Raw genomic sequence first — 5,836 nt, 5'->3', positions numbered from 1 at the left:
ACAGGCGGGCAGCGAGGGCATGGGAGTGGGGCGGTGCCGGCGACACTGCCCAGCCGGACGGGCCGGGCGGCCAGACCGAGGGGAGGGCAGGAATTCCTGCTGCCCGAGTCGCTGTATTCCGCCCCTCGTCCCCCTACACCAGCTCCCTTGGGGAGCGTGATCAGCACGCCCAGATGTCAAGCACATGCCCAGGCAGCCGGAGGTCTGTGCAGGACCCGGAACCAGGCTGTCTGCTCCTCTCTCTCAAGGCCACTGAAGATCCCTCCGGACCTTCCCCAGGAAGAGGATGGATGCACAGGGCAGGGGCCTGAGAGGATTACAAGGCTACCAGGCGGAACCTGTCAGGGAGGACAGGCTCTGAAAAGCTGGGAATTTGCCCACAGACCCATTCCTGGGAGGCAGCAGAATGGTGAAGAAAACCCTGAAATCAGGAGTCCTGGTGCTAAAGCTACTCTGTCATGGGTCTCATGCCAAGGCCATCCTGAGCCTTTTCCTGGCTGAAGGGCTGGGACCTTACTGAACCCGCAGCTGGTTGTCCCTAACCACTACCTTTTCCAACACCTTTGTGTTCTGTCAGTTCAGGGCTTCCTGCCTCAGGGGCTACTGTCTCCAAATCAGTCACTCCTGAGCCTACGCAGAGGACCTCTCCACTCAAGACCTCCTTCAGCATCACCCAGAATGGTGCTGTTTCCCCAGGGCCCTGGGGCCTGCAGGAGCTATGGGTTATATGGCCACGATTGCTTTTCCACCACCCACCAACCCACGGAGGAGGCTGTGGCCAGCAGTCCATCCACCTGAAGCAATCAAGAATGATGGACCTGTCCTAGGGCCACAGCTATCTCAGTCACCTTTGAGTTTAACAGTGGCATCTGTGACCTTCTACTCCCCAAAGCTGGGATTTTGGTTCTTACAGGTGGGCTTTGTGGCTCAGGAGAGAAGAACTAGGTTGTATCTCACTTCTGTCTCCTCTCCAGGGAGGGTCAGGGCAGCACCTCCGAGGAAACATAAGGAACCTGGAGTTCTACCCCAGCTGGAAGCCCAGTGCCAAGATCTGGATTCCCCAGTTGTAATGAAAACTTTGGCCAACGTGGGGGTGTTTTTAGAAGAGCATCTAGGATGAGGCTGGATCAGGAAATCGCCTAAGTCTTCCCTCAGAGGTCATGGTGACTGGGAGGGGTGGCAGACAACTTTGCCCCTTACCTCCCGATGGAGGAGGACAGGCTTTGACCTATCTGAGGACTTGTCATGTATCCTTTCTCTTCTAATTCATGTCAGGATTAGGGCCGATGGGGAGAAGCAGCTGAAAGGCAGAGCTGGGGCTCAGCACCAGGAAACATGGACTGCACGCCAGGAACGGACACCAAGGGAACTGGAAGGCCAGCCGTGCGAGCAGGAGGAACGTGGTCCTGCCGTCCGGCCCCTCCCTGTCCCGGCATTCATTCCAGTTACCGGGAGCATCTGTTACCGTGACACGCCAGCAGCAGCAGAAGACAGGAGGGCTCCCGGCAGAGGTGGCGGCTTACTCGGCCCCGTCACTCCCACTGTATGGCAAGGGCTTGGCTCCTGGGGGCCGTCAGTCACTGCCAGCTGAGTGAGCGAGTGAGTGAACGAGCCCAAGCTGTTTGCTAAGGGCGTCTGTAGTTAGAGCAAATGCACGTGGTGGTGGGACTGGCCTTCCACGGTCTCTGCAAGGCTGCTGTTCAGTGCTGGGAGAGTGAGCAGTAGCTTGACCCCCTCCACCCCAGCCGTCACCCACCACATGAAAGCCAGAGGTAGGAGACAGGGTGGCAGCGAGACTGCTTGGAACCAGCCAGGCTCCACCAGACACCCTCAGCCCGTGAAGCCGTCCCTCCTGGAACACGGGCCTCAAAGGGCTGTGGCATGTCCATCCATGCCTGGACCCGACACAGGCCGAGAGTGGTACAGAGGAAGGGCAGAGGAGAGCCGGACCCTTCCATGCAACCCACTCTCCAGTCTCATCCCCACTTTCGGTGCAGGGTGACGGCATTTAGCAAGGAAGCGGCATGGGCAAGTCACGAAGGCCTGCGAAGCCATGCCTTCACTCGGCCCCGCCGAAGCAGCTGCCCTGCTCTGCTCTCTTTCCCCTGCCCTCCGCCTTCTGTCTGTAACTCTCCTCTACCACAGGGCCACATATCTACTCCTTCGCTGGCCCGTCCTCACGGAGCCTTGCTTCCTCTGCTAGCTCCACGCATCCCTCTCCCTGAACTCTGCCAGCCCCAAGGGACAAAAGTCATGAGTGAAGGACTTCAGCATCAGACAGACCAGAGTCTGAAAGAGCTGCAGGTGCCTGTAGGTGCTCTGCTTAACTTCTCTAAAGACACTAACTGCGAAGATTTAATGAGAAAATCCTGCTAACTCACTTGGCATATAGCAAATACAGGTTAGTATTTTTGCCTTTGCGCTGTATGAACTTGTGGGTGCCAGAGCTATGCATTGTGCTGTGGGTTACAGGGAGCCGACTCCACCAAGCCCCTCATAGCAGGGACTTGGGCCCCATATGGATACTGTTTTTTCTTTTCTTTTTTAACAAAGATTGCAATTTATTAAGAACTTAATGGGCAGAAGGGACAGAAGCCTGTCTTGGCAAGCAGCAACACAGGATTCCTAGATTCGGAGACAAGAGGAAGGGGCTTATATGCTACACTAGACAATGTATGTATGTGGACTCTTTCAAAGACTGTTAATGCATCAGAGGTCAGTTAAGAAACAGTCCAGGCATCAGGGTCTGGCACCAGATGCTCAGCTGTCTTCAGGACTTCATAGGGCAGGGTTTGGAATGCAGGCCAGAGTCACCTGGTGGGCAGGATGGTGCCCACCAAGATGCAAAGCTAAAAGATTCTAGGTTTTCTTTCCTTAAATACACTGATAAATTATTTAGAGTTCACTTTTACATTGATGGTGAAAATTAAACCAGAACTTATGGCTAAAATGTTAATATATTTTTCTCCCTTAAATGTATTTGCTAAATATCTTCAGTGTTCTGATGACTTCTGGTTCTTACATCCTTGGTGTCCTTGATGTCCTCATCCTTCTTTGGATTTTCTGCACATCACTTGGCACCTTGAGTTATTTGCTCAGAGTCACTCTCCAAAGTGTTTCCTTTCAGCTGAATTCTAGCCCTTCTGGATCTCAAACTGACAGCATCCAAATTTTTAGTTACTTCTTTTTCTTTCTGAGAATACTTGATTGATCAGTTGGTTAGTTCCTCACCTTTCCTTGCTGCTTTTTGGGAAAAGAACTTTTGGATTCATGGCCAACTTGAGCTCTTGCCTGGGGACAGTGGCTTTGAGCTTTTTCTCTTGAGGCTTCTGAGAGGCAGATGTATCCGCATGGTGCCTGTTCCTGCCTGGTGCTCCTCAGGAATGGCTGATACTTTCTACTTTTAAAAAAAATGTTAGCTATCAATGTGGCCTGATTTATTGACATGGAAGGTTCAAGATACTGAAAAAGCCAAGAACGTTGTGTGCTGTCTTTGCAATGAGAACCAGCTTTTCTATTAAAAGGCAGATGCTTTTTTCCCAAAGGTTAAATAGAATGGTCCTTTACAATGATACCAGCTAGTTAACTTTAGAGCACTGGAGAATGGAATCTCCAGTTCAAGAACATACTCCAACTTTAATTCCACAACATTTCTTCCTGATTCTGAAGTGAATAACTTTCATTTACTCCTAGGCCTGGGCTTGGGTAGTTTGATCTTCTTTGATGAGGGGGCAGCTATGCTATGACTTCAGAGGATGCTTTCTGTCACCCACTCACCCACCCCAGCCTTCCTCCCTGGGGATGACTAGAGAGAGAACTCAAAAAGTTGCCACTGTGTATGTCTTTCACTCAACCTCCTCGCTTTAACGTCCCACAACTACAGTTTTAACCCCAAGAAACCTCAAACCACCCGACCAAAGTCAGCAGTTCTCCTCTCTCATTTATTCCTTCATTTATCCATTTATTCAACAAATGGTAATTGGGCGCCTACAATGCCAGGAACCGTGCCAGGAGCCAGGAGCAGAGCAGAGAGAGAACGCAGACATCACTTCTGCCTTCCTGAATCCTGTCATCTGGGTGGGGAGACAGGCGAAGGAAGCCCCAGCAAGCAGGATTAAGTAAGACAACTGCAGTGAAGAACCTGTCCCAGATCAGAGGGCGGGGTCTGCACAGCCTTCCCCAAGGAAACCAGGAGCTGGGCTCAGCGGGAGGGTGGGCTTGGGCGGAGAGTGGGGCCAGAGGGAGCCGAAGGTTCTAGGGCCCTGCAGGAGGCGCTGTGGCTTCTCCAAGAAGCCCCGGGAAGGGCAACTTGGCTGCAGCACAGACGGTATCTAGAGCAAGGAGAAGGCAGGGAAAAGAGGCTGAGGTCAAGGCAGGAACCAGACCCAGTGGGGGGACCTCCAGGGAGGCCAGTGAAGAGGTTTACGTGTGAGGTGGCAGAGGAGAGGACTGGCTGGGTGGACGAAAGATTTTCAGTTGAAAGACTGGCTTTTCTTATCAGGACTTGCAGTCACTGCAGAAACCATGACCTCTGACCACCGCTAGGGTTAGCCTCAGCCTTTAAATTTAGCTTTCCAGGTGAAGTAAGAGAATGTTGAGCTCTAGAAAATGCCACTTTCCTTTTCATGTGCACTTACAAAGATAACTGACAAATAGACCTGTGATTAACATTTAGATTATTTGCCTAACCCTGATACTAACTAGGGTTTTTGTGAAATAATTAGCACTTTATAAGAAATGGGCCAGTAGCTGAGCATGGTGGTGCATGCCTGTAATCCCAGCACTCAGGAGGCTGAGGCAGGCAGGAGGATCGCTGTGAGTTCGAGACCAGCCTGGGCTACATAGTGAGTTCCAGGTCAGTCTCAAACACATAGTGAGACCCTGTCTCAAAAATAAAAAAAAAAAAAAAAAAAAAAAAAAAAAAAAAAAAAAAAAAAAAAAGGAATGGGCCAGTGGTGCTTCCAGTGACAGCATGAAATTGGGGTGTCTGTAGGGTTGGGAGTAAGAACAGATGCCAGGGCCGGGAGTTTGGCTCAGTGGAATGGTGCCTGCCTTGCAAGCACAAGGTCCCAAGTTCGAGCCCTGGTATGGAAAAAAAAAAGACATTGCTTCCTTAGTGGGGAAACTGGGCAAGTAGCAGTGGGTTTCCGCTTACCACAGCTGCAAGCATCTTAGGCCTCCAAGCCACCCATTCACGGTGAAATAGGGTGCTGTCTTTGGTTGTAGCAGTGGAGCTGTCTCAAACCCTCTCTGCCCCATCGTTCCTTCCTCTTCTGCAATAGACAGTCCCTTCCACCTACTACGCTCCTCTAGGCCATGGCAGCCAACCACCACAGGTCAGATTCTCTGGAAGCAGATGCTGAGACAGCCTCTGGGGGGAAAGGTGTGTGTCTTCGGGACCAGCACCTGTGAGGGAAAGAGGAAGGCGCAGAGAAGCCCTGCCCTAGTGAAGCTTGGGTTGTGTGTTGCCCATCAAGGCATCCTGTGTTGCGCCAGAACAGCCGAGCATGCACCACTGTCTCACGTGGTCATAGGACAGATGTAGACTGCCCTAGACAGGTGCCACCTTGGGCTAAGTGGCCCCAAGACTAAGACACATCCTGACTCAGTGCTGCAGCCAGGCAACAAGTCCTTTTCTGAAGGGAACCTTTTCTGAAGGTCTGCCATCAGCCCTTGATTCATGTTGGAGACAGGTGTGCCAAGCCCCGCACCAGACTTGTGTTAGATCACGCAAAGTAGCCTTTTCCTTTTCACCTGGAGTTATGGCCTTTCGGTGAATGAAAAAGTGATTGTCTTCCGAAACAGACAGGAAGAGAAGTTCTAGGAGTGGATTCTG

Source organism: Fukomys damarensis, unplaced genomic scaffold (genome assembly GCF_012274545.1).
Source record: "Fukomys damarensis isolate Sample0158 unplaced genomic scaffold, DMR_v1.0_HiC HiC_scaffold_17, whole genome shotgun sequence".
NCBI lineage: Eukaryota > Metazoa > Chordata > Mammalia > Rodentia > Bathyergidae > Fukomys > Fukomys damarensis.
The sequence above is the reverse complement of the archived record's forward strand: the minus strand, read 5'-3'. Positions refer to the sequence as shown.